This window comes from Marmota marmota, unplaced genomic scaffold (assembly GCF_001458135.2).
Source record: "Marmota marmota marmota unplaced genomic scaffold, marMar, whole genome shotgun sequence".
Classification (NCBI taxonomy): Eukaryota; Metazoa; Chordata; class Mammalia; order Rodentia; family Sciuridae; genus Marmota; species Marmota marmota.
The window spans coordinates 2,230,074-2,256,509 of NW_025999961.1; the positions used below are offsets into that span (position 1 = coordinate 2,230,074).

General features: G+C 35.7%; 1 protein-coding gene and 1 non-coding gene across 3 annotated transcripts in view; one reads left to right on the top strand and one right to left on the bottom strand.

The window, feature by feature from the left end:
- Wdr70 (WD repeat domain 70) overlaps window positions 1–26,436 on the bottom strand; it is a 281,334-nt gene that overhangs the window by 83,082 nt on the left and 171,816 nt on the right. The gene's annotated exons all lie outside the window — the stretch shown is intronic.
- Trnav-cac lies at window positions 5,181–5,253 on the top strand. Its single transcript has one exon. It is a non-coding gene; the product is annotated as a tRNA-Val (tRNA).

The following is a 26,436-nucleotide window of genomic DNA, read 5'->3' on the forward strand; positions in this document are numbered from 1 at the left end:
TCTATCATATCCACTTCTGTGGGTTCAAATATTGTAGATGTAAATTTTGAGATAACTATTTGTACCAGGAGGTAAAGTTTTAAAGGTCATTTAGCCCCACTCATTTTACAAAACTGTAGACTAAGACATGGAGAACTCAATTTACTAGAAACAGCTACTTTTGAAGTACCAGTGGCACAAGAGCTGGTACAGTGCCCTTCCCCTAAACTACACTGTTGTGTCCTCTCCCACCCCTATCAAAACTAGTCCACAGACACTGTGAGAAATAAGTCTCTAATGAGGTATGCATCCAAAAGTAAACCTCATCCAAAGTTGACTACAGCTGGATGGAAGCTAGTGAAGATCATAGTTCAACCTGGGCCAGAGGTGCAAAGCAAAGTGGCAATACGAACACAGGAGGCACAGTGTCAAAACATGCAAATTAAATCAGCAAAAAGAAGGAAATTAGGTCAATACATCTTAAGTTTTCCATGCTCCCTCCACTTTGCAAAGGCAAATCTCCTACCTTGACAGGAGGCCTGGGTCTCCATTTACTCTTTAAGTCACTCATCCCCCACTTCTCAAATATAAAACTTATCGAATCATATCACAGGTCTCTTATCTATCTCTTTAGCCCATTCTATGGTCTCTCTTCTCAGTCCTTATACTTGGTTGGGTTCTCATCACCTCTTATTTGGGACTAGACTCACATGTACCTCTTACTTATCCCCTGCCTCTTGCCTTAATTTCCTCTAATCTATCTTCCATATGGACAACAAAATAATTCTTAAAAAAAAAAACCAAAAGTATTCTTAATTTATCAACATAAAAATAATACTACTCTTGCTTAACACCAGTTACTAAAAGTGGAAAAAATAGGCTTCCTTCTCAACACTCATCCCATTCCAACAGCACCATGAGTGGGAGGGCAAATCATTATGTGGGGCAAAAATAGAGATCTGTTTGAAAAAACACAATCTATCCCCTGCTTTTGTGACACACAGAATACAGAAAGTAAAGCTTGACAGAATCTTTCAGACAATTGGAAATCACAAAATGTACTAATTTTTTAAATGTTGAAAAAAGCTCCCATACAGTACAACATTGAATATACATGGTTTGCAGCTCTGTTCAAAATGCTCCTCAACCTACGCTGAGGTTGCATCCCAATGAACCTACCACAAGTTGAAAATACTTTAAGTAAAAATGCAGTCAATATGGCTAATCTACCAGACTTCATCATTTAGCAACACAGTACCCTGTAGAGCATGGCTTGTTTACCCTGGTGACCACATGAGTAACCAATTCAATAGCTCGTGAGAGAATCATATCACAAAACACATATCATTAGCTCAAGAAAAGATCAAAATCCCAAATTCAAAGTATGGTTTCTGAATGTATACCATTTTCATACCGAACAGAAAAATTTTAAGTCAAATTATGATCATGAGTCAGGCACCATCTGTACAATTCAAGTTTCTACCCAGAGGGCTACTTTCTAAGAATGTGGATATAGGAATAAAATGGAGAAATTTTTTTTTTGGCTTACCATATTTTGTCTAACAAAAGTATTCTTAATTTATCAACATAAAAATAATAACCACTGTGTATCCTCCTATAAATTCAAACTGTATTTCAGTGAAATGTCTAAAACATCATTTTCCTCTTTGAGACACACATTTTATGTGTGGGAAAACATTCACGGCCCATCCAAGTATCTTTAGTATCTCCATATGTTTTAACTCAGAGGATTTGGAAAGCTTGCTGTGCTACTAAATGGTTTATAGGCAAAACTTCCTAGGTTTAAAAATAAAAATAGAAAAACTTCATCTGGCTACTAGATCTAGTCAGTGACAAAAAAATCCATTTAAGTTATGGCCACTTAGGCTTAGTAAAATATCTTTAATTTTATGCTATTTCTGTAATCTTGATTCACTATCTCAGTAATAAAATATATAACACACAAATATAGTACAGGATAAATTATCTCCTATAATATATGTAGACTTGTCATTCTATTTTCCTTAAAGGAATAATACAAAAATTGGAAGCACTTTAAGTGATAGCACTTGGAAATACAGCTAAAGGGAAAAGACTGCTCACTCCTTGCCTGAGTACTTGAGTTTGAACTGATCTTTCTTCTTTAATCATTATTCTATTTTAATTCTCCTTAACTTTTACTACTTTTTACTATATTCTTTCCCTTCCATTTCTGTATCTAATCCCCGTTCACCTGATCCTCAGTGGGCTGGCAGAGAAAAAGTAGGATTTTTCTGTGTATACCAGATCCTCTACCAGATAATGTTGTTCTTGATAATTTCTGGTTTTTGAACAACCTCTAAAGGGAAATGAGTCCTCAGACTCTCCCTTGCTGGCAGGGCCTTCAGTTGAAGCAGATAAAGGGATCCTACAAAAGGCCCCAGAGATCATGACTGAAAATAGGCTCTGGAGCCAGACCACCTGGAGAGAAATCCCAGACCTACCCACCTCTTACTATGGTACCCTTAGGTAAATTACTCAATCTCAGTTCATTTAAAACAGGGATAAGAATACCAACTTCACAGAGCTGTATAATAAACAAATACACTGAAAGTATTTAGAATAATTCCTACTAAACAATAGATGGGCAATGTTAAGTGCTACTATAATAATTATTACAACTACTATAACTAATATTACTATCATCACTGCCATTTCTAACGTTGAGCTAGGTAGCACTGGGGAGGCTGTTGAGTTCTCTGGTCAAGCTCTGTGTCACATTAGAATAAAGACTATAAATGTGAATGAATGAATGCACACTTGTTGATCTTCAACTAAGTACCAAGAATTATTCTGTGCACTTTTGCAAAGTTTATTTTATTTGATCCTTATAAGAAGGTAGAGATGAAGCTTATTATTTGGGTGATGAAACTGAGGTTAGTGAGGCAAAATATTCTGTTTATCACACCAGAGCTACCTCTGGGAAATTTGACAAAGAGATAAGCTACACTGTGTAAGTCTAGTCTGTTCATAATATTAGCTAATATTAATAGTTTTTATTTTTAAAAAACTACAAGTTCCAAACAAGTTAAATTGAACATTTTGAACACTTGTCTATTGATTGTTACCAGTTTTAGTGTTAATTATGCATAAATTCATTTTCACAAAAAAGATTTATATTACTTGAAAGTAGTAGCTGTATCTTTAAAATTCTCAATGCATCTAATTTGTTGTTTGGTAAATACTTGATTTTTTTAAATAATCAAAAATAACAATGAAAACTGCAATCACCCATGCCTAGCAGAACACACACTGTGAATCCCAGGGATGCAATTAAAGAAGATCCAGGGATAGAACTGCAATCCCTTTAATACTAACGTAAAGAAAAGGATGAGTTCATGTGTACCATGAGATAGTTTTAGATGATACAGATAACAGTATTAAATAGCAGTGAATCTGACAGTGAAAGGTATTGTGTTTTTTTTTAAAAAAAAAAAATCACCTCTAATTCTTCTGAGTATACAAAGCAGAATGTCTTGATTTAGTGCTACTTTGTTTTAAAACCTGCATATAACACTTGCTAATATCCCCTTTTAACAATGAAAAATCTCAGACACAGAACACTGACAGTAGTATCAAGCTGGTATTTGTAATTACTTTGTTCTTCATGCATTTTAAAAAATTGCTACATTCTATGTTACACTGTTATTATTACAATGTTTCCTGTAGGAATAAGAGGATAAGGAATGATTACTATATAGGTATGGGTGCTTCTAAAGGTTCTTGAAACAAGAGAAAGCTGCTGTACTTCAAATGGTTAATTTTATGTTAAGCGAATTTCACCTCAATTTTTAAAAGTATTTAATTTTTTTAAATAAATCAATTTTTAACAATGAAGTAAGCAATAAGGTGATATATACATATGGCAAGAATTATGAAAGCAGTATGCATACAATGAACTTTGGGAAACATACTAAGGGCAACTGAACTAGATTGGTATAGGTGACATTCCTGGGGATGATCTACAGGAAGCTGATGGGTAGAGCCTGCAAACTAATTTTGGTAGCTTTTCAAGACATCATGCATCTAGCACATTCAAACTACAGTTGATTTCTAGTGGCATACCAGATGTGTTCAAGGGCTTGAGCAAAAATCCCAAGGCAGGAAAAATATCATTTGCATCCATCTGTTTCTTGTTCTGAATACTTGTGTTCCTCTTCCTCTCCCTCAGCATTCAAGTGTCTTCAGTATTGATTTGCCCAGTTTCTTCTGTCTTTGATTCTTCATCCCAAGTTCTTAGGTTGTTTTGTTTGGTAGGACTAGAGACTAACCCGTAGGTACTCTATCACATCCTCAGGCCCTTTATTTTATTTTATTTATTAATTAATTTATTTTTTGAGACAGAGCCTTACTAGTTGCCCAGGCTAGACTCAAACTTGCAAACCTCCTGCCCCAGCCTCCTGAGTGGCTGGGCTTACAGGCAAGTGCTATCACTACCAGCCCAACTTCTATTTTCTGAGTGTAGTCTTCAGCTATGATATGAAAGGATTAACATCAGTCCTTCCTACTTCATAAGGCTGCTGGAAGAGATTGTACTTTGGGGTATGCTTTAGAAGTGTTACTCTAACTCATTAGTGGGTCATAAAATCAACTCAATAGATTATAATTGACACTTTACAATAGAATAGAGCAGATTGAAAAATATCAGAGTATATTTTACATGTCAACATTAGAAATTGTTATGGTAAACTTCAGGGTTCTTTATCTTGTTTTTGCATTTTTAGTGCTGGGTTTGAACATATCTCTCATTATAAGCACAGCTCTACTACTGATTATTCCCACTGTTTTCACTTTTATATATCTAAATCTGTGCAAAGACTAGTATAGAGCTGATCACAATGAAAAATGTCATTTTCTGTGGTTAAAAAAAAAACCTTTGCAAGTAAGTCCTTTCTCTCTATTACATTTTCAGATGGAAAGAACATAACAACTGTTTTCAAAATTAACAAAAAAAATGGGGTGGGGGGCAGTCACTATTTGATGAATACAGTGGTTGGCTCCTCAGCCACTTGCACCAGAAAAATAACTCCTAAATAATTCCAGGAAAATAAATACTACAAATATTTTGAAGCGATGAAGTTTGACAGAATAATGTAATGCCCTTTGAGTCTAACAAAATATAAATAAAAGCTTCTGACATTTTTTAAGAAATGTGGTAGGTTGGGGATATAGCTCAGTTGGTAGAGTGTTTGCCTCACATGCACAAGGTCCTGGGTTCAAACCCCAGTAACCCCCCATACCCACCCTACACACACATATGGTAAATTACAAAGACTTGGGTAATTAGTAGACAGAAACTAAGCAAAACAAAACAGGGAGAACTCACTGTAGCACCAAGAGTTGGGAACTAAATTATCACTGGTTGCATCACTTTTCCAGTTGCAATGAATCAAAGAATAGGTTAAAATAGAATGCACACAGACCAGAGAACTGTTTTAGATTTTGGCTCAGACTTCACTTTCTGTATATAAAAACCCTACTAGTGGCTCTATTAAATGAACATTTAACATTTACTATTTTGTTTATAATGGTTAAAACAGTAATGTTTGGCCTCATCAGCTTACAAAATAAATCATAGCTGTCCTGAAGCTGAGAAACATGGTTTAGGAAATACCTCTACTAGAGAGAGGCATCCCTTATATAGGCTTTCTAGAGATGATAGTCGTCCTGCAGAGAGTCTGACCATTTCAGACAACATAACAGCCTAATCTAGACAACTGCAGAGAGAACTTCACTCATGTTTTGTAAGATGCCAAGTCTTTTCTTTATCATTTAAAGATTAGGGAGCATTTACTCCATGTTGCACACTGATAGAAAGACACTAATAAAAATAAAATTAACAGTTCAAAATTAGCTAAAATAGCACAAAATAAAAACAGATTTCCCTGTTTCTTGCACTACAAATGCTCAACTCCCCCAAAGCTTATTTATTATTATAAAATTAGCCACTATGACAGGGGGTGAACAAACGTGTTCTGGGAATTAATTTCCAAATCAAATTCTCTATGTTATACCAATATACAACTCTCTAAAAAGACATAATTTACTATGAAAAAAAAATGAGCTTTACATTAAATATCCATTTGTCAGCTTTAGATTAAAAAATTATTCAGAATCTAAATATCACCTCCACCACCATCCTAAGAAATTACCTGGATTAAAGTCTGAAATTGCCCTAACCAATCTCCCTGCTTCTGCCTTTCTTTATGTATAGCCATTCTATAGACAGAGTGGCCAAAATGACTACTTTCTAAATGTAACTTGGATCTTGTCATTCCTCTACTCAAATCTCTCCATGGCTTCCCACAGACCTCAGAAGACTATCCAAGTCCTTTTAATACCACACAAGGCCCTATTTGATCTGATAGCTTCCCATCCCAATCTGTGCAGAATAACTGAGAATGCTTGGCTCAGCTCCTCACATTTCCTTCTTAAGGTGTGAGGAGCTTCTAGAGAGCAATTCTCCTCTACTCCTCCCCATCCCATCTTCCTGGGCAGCCGTGACCAGGGCCAGACAGGATGGGCAGATCTGTCCCATCCCAGGACCTGCTCGGGGTGTACTTCTGGCTTTCCTCCTCCTCCTCCACCTGGCCTTTGTCTATCATACTTTAGTGATTGGTCTTATTTCCTACTCTGTTTAGAATCCAGGTAAGGAAGAGGGGTGTTAATAACAAGGGTTAACTAAAACCTAAAACATTGAAACACATATGTGCAAGGCTTGCACATCTTATAGTTAGGTACAGAAAATAATCTAGAAATTCTCATCTCTGGATGACGTAGGTATAGGTGACTTATTCTTTCCTATGCTTTTCTATTTCTAGATGAATTACTTTCTAGATGCGTTACTTTGGCAATCAGAAAAAAGTAGGCAAGATTAAATTTCTCTGAGTCCATTAAATAGAACAAAGCTTGGGGCCATATTTCAGAGGAAATCATGAACTATGTCTTGGATACATAGTCTACTGAAATGAAGACAGAAATCTCAAATGACTGTCTCTAATCATGACTACACACAATGAAGATAAAAAAGCCTTACCTTCCCAAATCCTCCGATACCGGCCTGTGTGGTACTCAGGCTCAAAGTAGGCCTGGGTTCATCCCTCCACCAGCAAACATCCTTAGGAGCCCAGCCTCTGGCACAGGACCACCCCTTCTGACCATCAGAATACAACAGGAGGCCAGGCCCGGCCCAGATCCACCCACACCAACTTGCATGGGATCCAGGTCCAAGTTAGGTCCAAGCTCGCTGCCCCCACACCTGTGAGCTACATCTCAGAGCAGGCATCCTAAAGAGAGTGTGAGAAGCATCCTTTCAGCCCCATCTCATTAAGACATTGCATCCATCTTGGGGCACCTCAACTATGATCTTGAGTTACTTCAGTGATTGCCGCCACCATCTTTAGTTGCAGTAGCATACACTGAGGGACACCATCAGGGTCTCAAAGCCCAACATCAAAGTGAATACAGACAATCTACATGGGTACTACAACAATATAGGGTAGAAACTATAATATCTCAGATCCACACTGCAAGAAAGGAAGACACATAGACAACATGGAAAACCAAGGGAGGAAAGTGCCCCAAACAAACCAGGATACTATAATAACAAAACCCATGGACAGTGAAGTTGATGAAATGTCAGACAAGGAGTTCAAAAGGTTCATAAATAAAATGATCTGTAAATTAAAGAATGACCTAAATGAGCAAATACAGGCAAAACTTGATCACTCCAACAATGAGATAAGAGAGCAAATACAGTAACAAAGAACTACTTCAAGAGAGAGAGACTCTAAAAAAAAAAGTCAGAAATCCGTGAAATGAAGGATACAATAAACCAAATTAAAAAAACAATAGAAAGCATAACCAACAGACTAGATCACTTGGAAGAAAGAACATAAGATAATGAAGACAATGTATACAATCTGGAAAATAAAGTTATCACCCAGTGAAGATACCAAGAAACCATGAACAGAATATCCAAAAATTATGGGACAGCATCAAAAGACCAAATCTAAGAGTTATTGGAATAGAGGAAGGCATAGAGTTTCAAACCAAAGAATGCACAATGTCTTCAATGAGATAATATCATAAAATTTCTCAAGCATGAAGAATGAATTGGAAAACCAAATACAGGAGGCTTTCAGGACACTAAATGTACAAAATTACAACAGATCTACACCAAGGCACATTACAATGAAAATGCCTAGCATACAGAATAAGGATAGAATCTTAAAAGCCAGCAAGAGAGAAGAATAAGATCACATATAGGGGGAGACCAATTCATATCTCAGTAGATTTTTCAACCCAGACCCTCAAAGCCAGGAGATCATGAAACAACATACACCAAGCTCTGAAAGAAAATGGATGCCAACCAAGAATCTTATATCCAGCAAAATTAAGCTTTAGATTTGATGATGAAACAAAAACCTTCCATGATAAACAAAAATTAAAAGAATTTACAACTGAAAGCCTGCACTACAGAACATCTTCAGTAAAATATTCCATGAAGAGGAAATGGAAAAAAAATTATGAAAATCAGCAGATGGAGGGATTACACTAAAGGAAAATCTAATCAGAAGAGAAACCAAGTCACGCTAAATACCAAAAATAAACAAAAATGGCTGCAAATACTAATCATGTCTCAATAATAACCCTGAATGTTAATGCCTAAACTCACCAATCAAAAGACATAGACTAGCAGATTGGAACAACAACAAAAAAGACCCAACAATATGCTACCTCCAAGAGACTCATCTCACAGGAAAAGACATCCACAGACTGAAGGTGAAGGGTTGGGAAAAATCATACCACTCACATGGACTGCAGAAGCAAGCAGGGGTTTCTATCCTCATATTAAATAAAGTAGACTTCAAACTAAAGTAAGTCAAAATGGAAAAGAAGGACACTATATACTACTCAAGGGAACAATACATCAACAAGATTTAACAATTACAAATATATATACCCCCAAAAATGGAGCGACTATGTTCATCAAACAAACTCTTCTCAAGTTCAAGAGTCAAAAAGACCACAACAAAAATAATTTTGGGTGACTTTAACACAACTCTTTCATCACTGGATAGATCTTCCAAACAAAAGCTGAACAAAGACGCTACAGAACTAGATAATGCAATCAATAACTTAGACTTAACTGACATATATAGAATATTTCATCCTTCAATGAGAGAATACATCTCCTTCTCAGCAGCACATGGATCCTTCTCTAAAATAGACCATACATAATGCCACAAAGCATTCTATCAGACCATAATGGAAGGAAATTAGAAATCAATGATAAAGTAAGGAATAAAATCTACTCCAAAACCTGAAGTCTAAATAATATGCTACTGAATAAATAATGGGTTGCAGAAGACATCAAGGAGGAGACTAAAAATTTTTAGAAGTGAATGAGAACACAGATACAACATATCGAAATCTCTGGGACACTATGAAAGTGGTTCTAAGAGGAAAGTTCATTGTATGGAGTTCATTCCTTAAAAGAAGAAAAAGTCAACAAATAAATGACTTAACATTACATCTCAAATCCCTAGAAAAAGAAGAACAAATCGACACCAAAAGCAGTAGACGACAGAAAATAATTAAAATCACAGCTGAAATCAATGAAATTGAAACAATTGAAAAACTGACAGAACAAAAAATTTGTTCTTTGAAAAACTAAATAAAATTGACAGATGCTTAGCCATGTGAACAAAGAGAAGTAGAGAGAAAACTCAAATTACTAACATATGTGATAAAAAAGGAAATATCATGACAGACACTACAAGAAATATAGAAGAAATTATTTTGAAAACTTGTACTCCAATAAAACAGAAAATATCAAAGACAATGACAAATTTCTAGAGTCAAATAATTTGCCCAAATTGAATCAGGATGAAATACACAATTTAAACATATCACTTTCAAGCGACTAAATAGAAGACACAATCAGAAGTTTACAAACCAAGAAAAGCCCAGGACCAGATGGATACAGAGCTGAGTTCTACAAGACCTTTAAAGAAGAACTAATACCAATACTCTTCAATTTCTTTTAGGAAATAGAAAAAGAGGGAGCACTTCCAAACTCATTCTATGAGGCCAATACACCCTAATTCCAAAACCAGACAAAGACACATCAAAGAAAGAAAACTTTAGACCAATATCTCTAATGAACATAGATGCAAAAATTCTCAATAAATTTCTGCCAAATTGAATAAAAAAAAAACATAGATGCAAAAGATTGTGCACCACGATCAAGTGGGATTCTTCCCAGGGATGCAAGGTTGGTTCAACATATGGAAATCAATAAATGTAATTCATCACATCAATAGACTTAAAGATAAGAATCATATGATCATCTCAATAAATGCAGAAAAAAGCATTTGACAAAATACAGCACTCTTCATGTTCAAAACATTAGAAAAATTAGGGATAACAGGAACATATATCTATGCTAAGCTCCAGGCCAACATCATTCTAAATGGAGAAAAACTGAAAGCATTCCCTCTAAAAACAGGAACAAGACAGGGATGCCCTCTTTCACCACTACTATTTAAAATAGCTCTTGACACACTGGCCAGAGAAATTGGACAGGGAAGAAATTAAAGGGGTACACATAGGAAAAGAAGAACTCAAATGGGCACTATTTGGTGATGACACGATTCTATACCTAGAAGACCCTAAAAGTTCCACCAAAAAACTTCTAGAACTAGTAACTAAATTCAGCAATGTAGCAGGATATAAAATCAATACCCATAAATCAAAGACATTTCTGTATATCAGTGACAAATCGTCAGAAGAGGAAAGGAGGAAAACTACCACATTTACAATAGCCTCAAAAAAAAAAAAACTTGGGAATCAACTTAATGAAAGAGGAGAAAGATCTATACAATGAAAATTACAGAACCCTAAAGAAAGACGTCAAAGAAGACCTTAGAAGATAGAAAGATCTACCTTGCTCTTATATAGGCAGAATTAATATTATCAAAATGACCACACTTCCAAAAGCACTATACAGATTTAATGCAATTCTGATCAAAATCCCAATGGCATTCCTCATAGAAATAGAAAAAGCATTCATGAAATTCATCTGGAAAAATAGGAGACCCAGAATAGCTAAAGTAATCCTTAGCAGGAAGAGTGAAGCAGGTGGCATCACTACACCAGACCTTAAACTATACTATAGAGCAGTAGTAACAAAAACAGCATGGTATTGGCACCAAAATGGACTGGAAGACCAATGGTACAGAAAAGATGACACAGAGACAAACCCACATAAATACAATTATCTCATACTAGACAAAGGCATCAAAAACATGCTTGGAGAAAAGATAGCCTCTTCAACAAATGGTCCTTGGAAAACTGGAAATCCATATGCAACAAATGCAATTAAATCCCTATCTCTCACCATCCACAAAACTCAACTCAAAATGGATCAAGAACCTAGGAAAAAAACCAGAGACCCTGTGTCTAATAGAAGAAAAAGTAGGCCCTAATTTCCATCATGTGGGATTAGGTCCCAACTTCCTTAATAAGGCTCCTTTGGCACAACAATTAAAATCAAGAATCAATAAATGGGATGGATTCAAACTAAGAAGTTTCTTCTCAGCAAAAGAAACAATCTGTGAGGTGAACAGAGAGCCTACATCTTGGGAGCAAATATTTACCCCTCACACATCCGATAGAGCACTAATCTCTAGCGTATATAAAGAACTCAAAAAGCTAAGCACAAAAAAAAAATCAAATAATCCAATCAATAAATGGGCCAAGGACCTGAAGAGACACTTCTCAGAAGATGATATACAATCAGTCAACAAATATATGAAAAAGTGCTCATCATCTCTAGCAAATAGAGAAATGCAAATCAAAACTACTCTAGGATTTCATCTCACTCCATTCAGAATAGCTGCTATAATGAAAACAAATATTAAGTGTTGGCGAGGATGTGGGGGAAAAGGTACACTCATACATACATACTGCTGGTGGGACTGCAAAATGGAGCAGCCAATATGGAAATCAGTATGGAGATTTCTTGGAAAATTGGGAATGGAACCATCATTTGACCCAGCTATCCCACTGCTGAGACTTAAAAACAGCATACTAAAAGGACATAGCCACATCAATGTTTATATAAGCACAATTCACAATAGCTAAACTGTAGAACCAACCTAGTTGTCCTTCAATAGATGAATGAGTTTTAAAAAATGGCATATATACACAATGGAATATTACTCAGCAATAAAAGAGAATAAAATCATGGCATTTGCAGGTAAATGGATGGAGTTGGAGAAGATAATGCTAAGTGAAGTTAGCCAATCTCAAAAAACCAAATGCCAAATATTTTCTCTGATATAAGGAGGCTGATTCATAGTGGGGTAGGGAGTGGGAGCATGGGAAGATTAGATGAACTCTAGATAGGGCAGAGGAGTGGGAGGGGAAGGGAGGGGGCAGGGGGTTAGGTATGTAATGGACATTATTATCTAAAGTACATGTACGAAGACACGAATTGGTGTGAATATGCTTTATATACAACCAGATACATGAAAAATTGTGCTCTATAAGTGTAATAAGAATTGTAATGCATTCTGCTGTCATATATAAATTTTAAAAATTAATAAAAAAAATTGCAGATAAAGGAAATGGGACAATAAAAAAGTCTTACCTTTTGAAATATATTTTAATTTTTGTATTTTTCCTAAATTCAAGTCACCAAAGTGACAAAGCAGAATTATACCTTTCTCTTGAATCTATATTATCCCTTCTACCTGTTTATTCAACATAAGGAAAATATAAATTATACTAACTTCTTACTTATAATGTTTATATATTTGATTCCATAACCATATCTCCTATTTATATATTTTTCCCATATAGTTCTTCTTGTTTTTCTCCCCCATCACTAATGAGCTGCCAGATAGAATACATGTGATCAGAATGATTTATTGATTAAGGCTGACCTCTAAAACTACTTTAGGACAGCATTGGAAACATAAAACTACTTTCACTATGCAATGGCTCAGAGAGCTGTTACTTTAGCCATACGGGACTGCAATCAATCACCTTGCAGCTTGCCAACCTCCATCAGGAGAAGAACCTTCTAGAAAGCCCATGTTTAATAGCAGAGAAAGTAATTCCACTTCAGCAGTGTATTTGGGATCATGATGAGAACCTGGAGGGCAGAGTTTCCCACTTTTTGTAGGATTAAAAGTATTCTATAAAATTTTGAGGTGGGAAGGGTCAATTCCACATAGTCTCCAAGGAGGTGTATTATCAAAAAGAATATTTTTTTTTCCTGAATGAGGAGTCTTACTACAAGTTTATAAGTTACCTCATAATTTTTCAAAAGGTATTTTGATAAAATTTTGTCAAAATTCCCCACAAATTAAGAACATGGCTGGATATAGATTCAACTTTTACATAGGTTAACTAGTGGGGGTTCTACAGTGAACAATACATGTGCAAGCCCATATCTTATTCAGAGGTGGAATGATTTGCCTTAGGACCTGAGAGAAACAGCACAGGATGGAATAAAACAAATTAATTATATCATATGGAATCCCAACTCATGCCTCAGCAAGTAATGGGGTAGGGAGGGGATCATGGAGTCTCCTTCCTAGAGTCTGATTCCTCCTAGTTCCCTTCTCAGCTACTTTCTCAGGATCCCCTATCATCAGCAATACCCTCTTGTCCTGCATCCTCAACTTCTTCTCAGCAAATAAATATGCCCAAGTATATACTACCAAAAAACAAAAAATTTTACCCATTTATTTTAAACTTAAGTTTTCAGCTCATGAGTAATTTCTACTTTTTATGACCTAAACATAAACACACCTCCATAAATATCCATGGAAGTTTTCTATTCGTATCATATATAGCAGAAATTCTAATTCTTCTAACTTTAAGTTAAAATATTTTATGGTGACATTTGTACAATCTTTATAAAAAATACTCATTAGCTCAATTTTATTTTCAGCATCCTCAAGCAACTTTTTTTTAATTTTAATTTTTTATTTGTTTTAATTAGTTACACTTGACAGTACAATAATCTTGACATATCATACATTTGAATCAGATGGAGTATAATTTCTCATTTTTCTGAGTGTACAGGTTGCAGAATCACATTGGTCATGCAGTAACGTATATACATAATAATGTCTATTTTATTCTGCTGTCCTTCCTTTCCCCCCTCCCCTCCCCTCCCCTCTCATCACTTCTCTCTACCCAATCTAATGTGACACATTTCTTTTTTTTTTCCTCACATCGTCATACATGTATTCTATATAATGATGAGGGTCTCGTCTCCTTCCATCTTCCGTGCAATTCCCCTTCTCCCTTCTTTTCCCTCCCACCTCTTTTCCCTATTTAGTGGTAATCTTCTTCTCATGCTTTTCCTCCCTACCCCATTTTGAGTCACCCCGCTTATATCAGAGAAGACATTCGGCATTTGGTTTTTAGGGACTGGCTAACTTCATTTAGCATAATCTGCTCTAATGCCATCCTTTTCACTGCAAATGCCATGATCTTGTATAAATGCCACATTTTTTTTATCCATTCATCTATTGAAGGACATCTAGGTTGGTTCCACAGTCTAGCTATTGTGAATTGTGCTGCTATAAACATTGATGTGGCTGTGTTCCTGTACTATACTGTTTTTAGGTCTTTTGGTATAGTCCGAGAAGAGGAATAGCTGGGTCAAATGGTGGTTCCATTCCCAGGGTTTTTTTGTTTTGTTTTGTTTTTTGGTGTTTTTTTTTTTTTTTTTTTTTTGAGGATATTGTAAATGGGGTAGTTTTCCTCATTTCCATTTCCATTCCCAAGGAATCTCCTTACTGCTTTCCATATTGGCTGCACCAATTTGCAGTCCCACCAGCAATGTTGAGTGTACCTTTTTCCCTGCATCCTCGCCAGCACTTGTTGTTGTTTGACTTCATAATGGCTGCCATTCTTACTGGAGTGAGATGGTATCTTAGAGTAGTTTTAATTTGCATTTCTCTGATTGCTAGAGATGGTGCTAGAGATGGTGAACATTTTTTTGTGTATTTGTTGATTGATTATATATCCTCTTCTGAGAAGTGTCTGTTCAGGTCCTTGGCCCATTTGGTGATTGGGTTATTTGTTTTTTTGTTGTTTAACTTTTTGAGTTCTTTGTAAACCGTAGAGATTAGAGCTCTATCTGATGTGTGAGGGGTAAATATTTGTTCCCAGGATGCAGGCTCCCTATTCACGTCACATATTATTTCTCTTGCTGAAAAATAGTTTGAATTCGTCCCATTTGTTGATTCTTGGTTTTAACTCTTATACTATAGGTGTCTTATTAAGGAATTTGGGGCCTAACTCCACGTGATGGAGATTAGGGAAAACTTTTTCTTCTATTAGATGCAGAGTCTCTGGTTTGATTCCTAGATGCTTGATCCATTTTGAGTTAACTTTTGTGCATGGTGAGAGAAAGGGATTCAATTTCATTTTGTTGCATATGGATTTCCAGTTCTCCCAGCACCATTTGTTGAAGATGCTATCTTCCTCCATTGCATACTTTTAGCACCTTTGTCTAATATAAGGTAGTTGTAACTTTGTGGGTTGGTCTCTGTGTCCTCTATTCTGTACCATTTGTCTACCAGCCTGTTTTGGTGCCAGTACCATGCTGTTTTTGTTACTATTGCTCTGTAGTATAGTTTAAGATCTGGTATAGTGATACCACCTATTTCATTCTTCCTGCTTAGAATTGCTTTAGCTATTCTGGGTCTTTTATTTTTCCAGATGAATTTCATAATTGCTTTTTCTATTTCTGTGAGGAATGCCATTGGGATTTTTATCAGAATCGCATTGAATCTGTAAAGTGCTTTTGGTAATATGGCCATTTTAATACTATTAATTCTGCCTATCCATAAGCAAGGTGTATCTTTCCATCTTCTAAGGTCTTCTTCTATTTCTCTCTTTAGGGTTCTGTAGTTTTCATTGTATAGATCTTTCACCTCTTTTGTTAAATTGATTCTCAAGTATTTTTTTTTTTTTAGAATATTGTGAATGGGGTAGTTTTCCTCATTTTCATTTCAGTGGATCTGTCACTGATATACAGGAATGCCTTTGATTTATGGGTGTTGATTTTATATCCTGCCACTTTGCTGAATTCATTTACTAGTTCTAGAAGTTTCTTGGTAGAACCTTTTGGGTCTGCTAGGTATAGGATCATATCATCAGCAGCAAATAGTGCTATTTTAAGTTCTTCTTTTCCTATAGTTATACCTTTAATTTCTTTCATCTAATTGCTCTGTCTAGTACTTCCAGAACTATGTTGAATAGAAGTGGTGAGAGAGGGTATCCCTGTCTTGTTCCAGGTTTTAGATGGAATGCCTTCAATTTTCCTCCATTTAGAATGATGCTGGCCTGAGGCTTAGCATAGATAGCTTTTACAATGTTAAGTAAGTTCTTGTTATCCCTAGTTTTTCTAGTGTTTTGAACATAAAGGGCTGCTGTATTTTGTCAAATGTTTTTTCTGCGTCTATTGAGATGATCATATGATTCCTATCTTTAAGTCTACTGATGTGGTGAATTACATTTATTGATTTCTGTATATTGAACCAGGCTTGCATCCGGGGATGAATCCCACTTGATCATAGTGCACGATCTTTTTGATAAGTTTTTGTATCCGATTTGCCAGAATTTTATTGAGGATTTTTGCATCTATACTCATTAGAGATAATGGTCTGAAGTTTTCTTTCTTTGAATTGTCTTTGTCTGGTTTCGGAAACAGGGTGATGTTGGCCTCGTAGAATGAATTTGGAAGAGCTCCCTCTTTTTCTATTTCCTGAAATAGATTGAAGATTATTGGTATTAGTTCTTCTTTAAAGTTCTTGTAAAACTCTGCTGTATATCTGTCCGGTCCTGGGCTTTTCTTGGTTGGTAATCTTTTGATGGTTTCTTCTATTTCCTCACTTGATATTGGTCTGTTTAAGTTGTGTACATCCTCCTGACTCAATCTGGACAGATATATGACTTAAGAAATTTATCTATGCCTTCACTATCTTCTATTTTATTGGAGTATAATGTTTTAAAATAATTTCTAATTATCTTCTGTATTTCTGTAGTGTCCGTTGTGATATTGCCTTTTTCATCCCATATACTAGTAATATGGATTCTCTCTGTCTTCTTCTCTTCATTAGCATGGCTAAGGGTCTGTCAATCTTATTTATTTTTTCAAAGAACCAACTTTTAGTTTTGTCAATTTTTTTCAATTGTTTCTTTTATTATGATTTCATTGATTTCAGCTCTGATTTTAATTATTTCTTTCCTTGTACTGCATTTGCTGCTAATTTGCTCTTCTTTTACTAGGGCTTTGAGATGTAGTGTGAGATCATTTATTTGTTGGCTTTTTGTTTTCTTTTTTTTTTTTTTTTTTTTTAAGGAATGAACTCCATGCAATGAATTTTCCTCTTAGTACTGCTTTCAGAGTGTCCATGTTTTCATTTATCTCTAAGAATTTTTTTAAATTTCTCCTTGATGTCTTTTGAAACCCATTGTTCATTCAGTAGCATATTGTTCATTCTCCAAGTGATATAGGAATTTTTCTTCCTTATTTTATCATTGATTTCCAATTTCATTCCATTATGATCAGATAAAATGCATGGTAATATCTCTACTCCTTTATATTTGCTAAAAGTTTCCCTATGGCATAATATGTAGTCTATTTTTGAGAAGGATCCATGTGCTGCTGAGAAAAAAGTGTATCCGCTTGATGTTGCTTGATATATTCTGTATATGTCAATTAAGTCTAAGTTATTAATTGTGTTATTGAGTTCTATAGTTTCTTTATTCAACTTTTGTTTGGAAGATCTGTCCAGTGGGGAGAGAGGTGTGTTAAAGTCATCCATGATATTGTGTTGTGGTCTATTTGTCTCTTGAACTTGAGAAGAGTTTATTTGATGAACATAGCTGCACCATTGTTTGGGGCATATATATTAATGACTGTTATGCAGTGCCTGTTTTCTAGCTGTGAATTCTTTTCACTTTTGTTTATCATGGAAGGTTTTTATTTCAACATCAAATCTGAAGCTTAATTTTGCTGGATACAAGATTCTTGGTTGGCACCCATTATCTTTCAGCGTTTGAAATATGTTGTTCCAGGATCTTCTAGCTTTCAGGGTCTATGTTAAAAAATAAGTAGTTAACCTAATTGGTTTACCCCTAAATGTAATCTGCCTCCTTTCTCTTTTGGCTTTTAAAATTCTCTCCTTGTTCTGTATGTTGGACATTTTCATTATAATGTGTCTTGGTGTGGTTCTCTTGTGGTTTTGTACATTCAGCGTCGTGTAGGCTTCTAGGATTTGTATTTCCATTTCATTCTTCATGTCTGGAAAGTTGTCTAAAATTATTTCATTGAACAGATTGCTCATTCCTTTGATTTGGACCTCTACACCTTCCTCTATCCCAATAACTCTTAAATTTGGTCTTTTTATGTTATCCCAGATCTCTTGGATGTTCTGCTCATGGTTTCTTATCAGCCCTTCTGAGTTGACTAGACTATTTTCAAGATGATATATTTTGTCTTCGTTGTCTGATGTTCTGACTTCTAATTGATCTACCCTGCTGGTGATACTCTCATTTGAGTTTCTAATTTGGTTTATAATTTCCTTCATTTCCAGGATTTCTGTTTGACTTTTTTGTATAACCTCTATCTCCCTGCAGAGTCGATCTTTTGCTTCTTGGATTTGTTTATGTAATTCATTGTCAAAGTGATCTTTCATTGTCTGCATTTGCTGTCTAAGGTCTTCATTGAGACTCCAGATCATCTGAGGCATGTATATCTTGAAATCTTTATCTGACATTTTCTCTGCTGTAGCTACAAACTCCTCTATTGTTGTGTTGTCCTGCATTGTTTGTGTTCCTTTTTTCGTTGTTTTTTCATGATGCTCACATTTCTTTCCAGCTCTGTGTGGCTGCTGTGTGCTGCTTTCTTCTATAAATTTGTTTTGCTTCTGTATAGCTCCGAGATCTCTCCTTTGTGATGGGAGACAATGTCTAGAAATGTTGGGTTCAATTGTAATTTAAAGTAAATTCATTAGCTTCATAAAATGCATACAGATTCTGGTGGTGTATAGAGAATTGAGGGTTGCACGTAGGACTTTATGTTTAGGGGGAAAAATGTGAGGATATGGGGGTTAATATAGCTTAGCTACTTTGGAGGAGAGCTCTAATGAAGGGAGTTATTAATAGGAGAATAGACAGGAGTATTTTGGGGTAGCTAAGTACTTGAGAGGGCTATCAGAAGCATAGAAATATTCACCTATTTGCATTTGGTAAATTATATGTAGTAGAAGTAGTAACTCTTGGGAGGTTGGGATGGGAAGAGAAGGAGGAAGAAAAGTACAAAGAAAAGAAGAAGAAAGAAAAAAAAATGCATTCTTAGAATTTTGTTTTCATCTCCTCTAGTTGGTGGCATTGTGCATTTCAGGTTGAGTCTCTGCCCTTAGGATGTAGGAAGCAATCCGTGTGGGGCGCCTCTCCGTCCCCTGCCAGGTGCCTCTCCAATCCCAGTGTCTTTGGGTTGTTCCTGGTCTCTTCCCCCTCACTTCTCCTGCCCACCAGGCCCCAATTACTAGGACTCTTCTCCATAGCTCTGGGTTCACTCTGGGTGTGTGGTGCCCTGGCCGCCCCGTGCTCGTGATCCACTGAATGCTTCCTTTGTTGGGTAGTCAACAAGACATCACAGCTGTGGAGAAAGGGAGTTGGAAACTGGCAACCTGTTTTGACTTATTCCCTCTGATACTCACGTCCACAGAGAGCTGGCGAGAAAGTTTCTGAGTTATCCCAGCTGTGTGGAAGGGGGGTCTGGGGGTCACACACCTGATCTGTCGCCAATCTCGTTTGCCTGTGAGAACCACCCAAAGCTGATGAGGTAGATTTTCCAAGATGGTGACCGCCTGTGTCCGCGCCAGGGTGTCCGGTGAGGTGGAGGGAACTGGGCTGTTTCTCCACTAAGTCCAAACTTCAGTCGCACTCTATCTCCACAGGATCTGAAACTCTGCTTTTCTATACTGCCAGAACTCTGCAGCGCTCAATTCCGCACGGCTGCAGGGGCCGTTCAGCTGCTCAGGTTCCGTGCACAGAGCGACTCCACTTTTCTCAGGATCTGGACTGCGTTTGTGACCAGCCGCTGTTAGAAATCCTGTCACAGGCTCCATGAAGCTTAAATCTGTGGGTGGGGCTTTTATGAGGAGGAGCGTCTGTCTACTAACTCGGGGTCACACCAGTAATGAGTTCTCCTCTAATCCGCCATCTTGAACTCTGAAGCAACTTTTTTTAAAAAATATTTTTTAAATTTTGATAGACCTTTATTTTATTCATTTATTTATATGCGGTGCTGAGAATCGAACTCAGTGCCTCACACATGGAAGGCAAGCACTCTACTACTGAGCCAAAACCCTAGCCCCCTCAAGCAACTTTGATTAGTATTTAGTGTATAAGCCTATAATTTTTTTTTAGTTGTAGTTGCACACAATACCTTTATTTATTTATTTATCTATCTATCTATCTATTTATTAATTTAATGTGGTACTGAGGATCAAACTTAGTGGCCCACACATGCTGGGCGAGCACTCTACCACTGAGCCACAACCCCAGCCCCCTAAGCCTATAATTTTTCTCTTATAGTTTCATCAGTTACATTTTTCCTCTATATATTAACATCATGTATCCAGGGTGTGCATAAATTTTTCCTTTTAAATATACTGTGCAAGGTCTATATTTCAAAATTAGATCCTAAAAATAAGAATTTTTTTTATTGAATTTAAATATACACAGTACAGGTATACTGTCATTGAATTTTAATTCAACAAATACATATCAAGTCACTACTACATATGTTTTGCACACCAAGTCCAAAGATAAAGAGAAAAAAAAAATTCTTTTCCTAAAGAGTTACCAACAGTGACATAAATGTTTGTGTCATTAGTCAACTTTGGCAAAAGATTATTTACATTATCAAATCCCATATGCCAGTGGCAAGAGAACTTAAAAGTTTGTGTATGTACAGTTTTGAAAAGATTATAATCCATAATAATAAAATATGGATCATTCAATTTTATTAAAGTATAATTTAATATGACCCATTTAATGTGTACAGTTTACCAGACATGATGTTGTACACCTGTAATTCCATGACTGTTCAAATGCTAAGGAGGGCATGAAATCTGATCTGGCTTTCTTTAAGGAATGGGACTTCCATCATCAGTCGAGGGCCTACAGGAGAGGCGTGTAAGGCAGAGTCGGAAACCAGGAGAGGCATCAACTGACACATCCTCCAGTAAACTAGAGGATGTTCATAAGGAAACAGTATAATCTAGCCTGGTTAAAAATCAAAGTTTTCAACTTATGTACAAAGTCATAGAAGATATTCAAAGAGTAAATAAGGAATAACTGAAAGGCCTGAATAAATAAGTTTGAAGAAATGTTAACTTCATACTACTTTATGGTATGTGGTAAGCATTAAAGCATAAGTGCTACATTTAACAGGATCTAAACTGGGGCTAGGTATATCATGGGGGACAGACAGAGAAGGGGAAGGATATCCGAGTACACAGGTTAGAGATGGGGAAAAGGGTAGAGTGAAGGCAAGACTGAAATCAAAAGGAAGATCTAATAGACACTAAAACAGAATTTATAAGACTGCTGCTGGTTACAGGAGGTAGAAAATATTCCAAAGCCTAAATAGAAAATAATTAAGAAAAATAGAAACATCAAAACGAAGAGTGGGTTCTAAAACAGATGTGGAGGGTGTTTTGGTACAGCAAGCTTAAACTGTGGAAAAGGCAGCTGAGAACTCTAAGAACAAAAGGGTAGAACAAGCATACAACCAGAGAGATGAAAAACTGTGCTCTATATGTATAATACAAATTGTAATGCATTCTGCTGTCATATATAACAAATTCGAATTTTTTTTAAAAAAGGTAGAACAGGGCTGGGGTCATAGCTCATTGGTAGAGCGCTTGCCTAGCACGTATGAGGCGCTAGGTTCAATCCTCAGCACCACATAAAAATAAAAAAGGTAGAACAAGGCTGCCTACGGGACCTGAGTTTAGAATAAGAGGGAAGTTGGCAGGAAAAGAGGCTGTTTCAAAGAAGAATGGCATTAATAAGGAGAACAAGGACTGAAAAAAGCCAAATTGAATGCTGAAAAAGACTTGTTTTATTCTGAAAAACACTGAAATAGACTGGACAATATCTCCTTATGAGGGACAAAATACCAAATTTCTAGTAATTCAGGGTCTTTGAAAGCAGTGGATAGGGTCTCTGTTTCCTCAACGGTTATCCCAGCACCTAGGACAGTACTTGGACCAGAGAAGGCGCTTAGTAACTTCTGTGGAATTAATGATGTAATCTCTCTACTTTCCATCTGTCAGCCCCTCCTGTTCTTCGCTACCCTCCCTAGTAGCTAGGTCCCTGGTATTACACTTGAGCAACTGTATTACCAACACCCTAAATTACATGGCCCCATTATTCTTCTGTTACATGTTTCCTATTTTATTATCTCTGTGAGTTTGAGGGATCTTTTCTATATCCCTGGTATTCTGAATTATGATGCAAGGCTTGATGTGAGTCTATTTCATACTTTCCAGATGAATCCTTCCCATCTGAAGAGTCATGTTATTTAAGTTCTGAGACAGTTTTGATAGCTATTTCTTACCTAATTCTATTTTCCCTTCCCTACATATTTTCTTTCAAGAACGTTCCAAGTACTGGCCCCTGCACTGACCATTTAAATCTCTCTCTTACTGTCTTTTATTTTACTTTATAGGATATCTCCTTCACTTTATTTATATCTACATTTTAGGATATTTCAATATTCCTATGTGTTTTCCTTCCCTGCTATCATTTATTTGTTTTCCAAGAGCTCTTTCTTTATTTCTAAATTTTCACATTTATAATAGTATTCTGCTCTGGCTTCTTGGTTATACTACTCTTTATTTTTTTTCTGAGACTATTAATTATAGGTGGGGATTTTTACCTGGAGAATTTCTTTATTTTCCCACATTCTCCCCCACTTCACTGAGTTACTTTATCCATTTATTTTAGTCTCTGTATTTCATGTTACAGTGTCTGATGACACTTGTTTGTCTATTAGTATTTAAGAGTAAGGCACTGAAAAGCAGATTAGAAATACTATGCCATGGATTATGATTTTTTTCTATTAAGGGCCAGATGGTAAATATTTTAGACTTTGAGGATCTTACACTCTGTTGCAACTATTTGCTATTCTGCTACCGTAGTATAAAAGCAGCCACATAAATATAAAAAAGAACAAGTGAGGCTGTTCTAATAAAATTTATTAATGAACACTGAAATTTGAATTACATATAATTTATGAAATATTTTCCTTATTTTGATTTTAAAAAACATTGTAATAGAATAATGACTCCAAAGATCTTCACATGCTAATCCTGGAATCTATTAATATATTACTTCATGTGGCAAAGGAGAAATAAGGTTTTAGATTGAATTAACATTGCTCATCAGTTGACTGTAAAATAGGGAGATTATCCAAGGATGTTCAATATAATCATAAGAGTCTTTTAAAAGTGACAAAGGGGAGCAGAAAAGAAGATCAAGGTGTTGCAATGTGAAGAGGACTCAACCCATCAACCCACTGCTGCTGGCCTTTAACATGGAGGAAGGGCCCATAAATAAAGGAACAGGGAGTGGTGGCCTCTAGTAGTTGCAAGAACAAGGGAGTATATCCCTCTGGTGTATCCCAAAAGGAACACATCCCTGCTGACACCCTAATTTTACCCCAGTGAGACTTCTCATCTGCAGAGCTTTAAAATAATTCATTTGTATTATTTTAAATCACTAAATTTGTGATAATTTGTTATAGCAGCCTTAGGAAAATAATATGAACATTTAAAAATGCAATTTCCATTTTCAGCTGGCAAGTGATACAAAAACAATAGTGGGCTACATTTTGTGCATGAACCTTAGTTTCTTGACTGCTGGCATAGGCTCCTGAATCATACTTCCTAGGATTAAATGCCAGTCATGCCACTTACTAAATAATATTGGGTAGGTAACTCAAACTCTTTGTGTCTATTCCCTCATCTGTAAATGACAGTAGCAATATTTACATCATAGGACCACTGTAAGGATTAAGTGAAATATTACATGTAAGGTGTTGCCTAAACCATGGTAAATCCTCAGTAAAAAACAACAACAATAATAATAACAGCAACAACAACAGAGAGAGGGGGAAGGAATACAGTTCTATATGAATCTCTCACAGGCTTCCCCCATGACTGAGATCTCTGTTTTCTCTAGTTAGCTCCAAAGTCAGTTACCATTCATGTATCTGGCTTCTAGCTTCCATATATGTCTTGACCTTTTTAAAAAAAAATTTTTTTTTAGCTGTAGACAGACAATACCTTTATTTTATTTTATGGTTTTATGTGGTGCTGAGGATTGAATCTAGTGCCTCACATATGCAAGGCAAACACTCTACCAACTGACTACAACCCCAACCCCTTGACCTCTTTTTTCTGCTGTTGCTAATTCTCTTTGTCCATGTGGGTTTATGCTTTAAAATATGTTTTCCTTGCCATTTTAGTGGAGTTTCAGGAGGGATTAAAGTTTAATGAATGTGGTAAAATTGCCACATTTTATAGGAAGTCTTTAAGTTCAAAGACTTTCAGTAAAGCAAAGAACAAGGATAAAAATCATCCATATTAAAAAAAAAACTTTTAATTTTTTAAAAGCCAGTATTAGATGTTGCTTCTAACAGTACATAACACAGTATAAGGATATTATTTTAAAAATTTATTCTTTTCATTAAAATAATTAATAGATTAGAATTAAAGTTCAGAGCTTGCAAGTAATTTTGCAAAATTTTGACGACTATTTGTGTTTTGAGTCAATGACATAACTTTTTGAAAAGTAATCACAGAAAAACATGCATGACAAAAACACTATGAAACAATTTCTATGTCAAATGTTTCCTCTTGAATATTTACAAAACATAATTCTAATTGACGTATTAATTCAAGCATAACTAAAAATTTGGTCCACAGCATCCCAATTAATTGATTATGGCTGTATTTTCATACAGTGAATGACTGGTTGAAGCAGATACCTACAGTCTTATTTTCTTAAACCACACCTTTAGTCACCAAGTAGCCTGTCAAACTCAGATTCCATAAGTCTTTCACAGCCAGGGTTAAACAGTATCCTAAGTTCTAACTTCAAAATTCTGTGAGAATTGTAAAAAGAAAAAGAAGGAAGACCCACTGTTACCAAGAACTTAGAGGCCTGTATCTCAAATATATTATCTAAAATGATCTTCACAATAACTTGACAAGGTGGGGATCATGTCCTCATTTCATAAATACAAAAAGATATATATAATATGGAGAGCTTAGGAAACTCAGGATGGACTGACAGTCCAAAGAAATGTATACTATAAGTATATGTCTTGTGTCATTTATAATATATTAGTGTGTTATGAAATAGGCTTTTGTCAACATTTTTTAAATCACTTAGTATTTTAAAAATTTTTAGATAAAACATAGTTTTCCCACTACAACTTACTACTACTTTCCTACTTTATAGTCAATATTATGCTACTCTAACTTGAACACATACTATGGAGTAGAAGTTGTGAATTATTACTAAGTGATCAGTCTTTGTGAAAAGAAGGAAGATATTACCTTGAGCTACAAACACACTCTTAGCCTCTGGAGGTCATGTTTAACTCATGAAAGCCCTTAGAAAATACCACTCTCAGGAAGATAGAGGACACTCAGATACCATAGTATAATTTGATGTCAATGAGTTCTCCATACATTATTTACAGGGCTAATATGGTTATGTAAATCAATTTAAAAATCAATTTTTCAATTATTTTTAAAATAATGGAAAGCAATTATTTTTAATTTATATACTCTCAAGTATAATTTTTTAATTATTTCTTCTAATTAGTTCTACATGATAGCAGAATGCATTTTGACTCATGGTACACACATGGAGCACAACTTTTCATTTCTCTGGTTGTACATGATGCAGAGCCATTCATGCAGTTGTACATGTACACAGAGTAATAATGTCCGACTCATTCCACCATCTTCCCCACCCCTATACTCCTTCCCCTCCCCTTACTCCCCTCTGCCCAATCCAAAGTTCCTCTGTTCTTCTCATGCCCTGACCCACATAGTAGATCAGCATCCACATATCAAAGAAAATATTTGGCCTTTGGTCAAATATAATTTTTAATGAAACATGGGTTCTTCACATATCTTCATATTTGTAGTTAGTAATAAATGATAAATAACTCAGTAAAAAATTTTTCCATATCAAAATTATCTGAACTTGCAAATTTTTATAAGAGATTACAAATTTATCACAAAATAACACTGGAATCAAGGATTCAACATTATATGCTATATT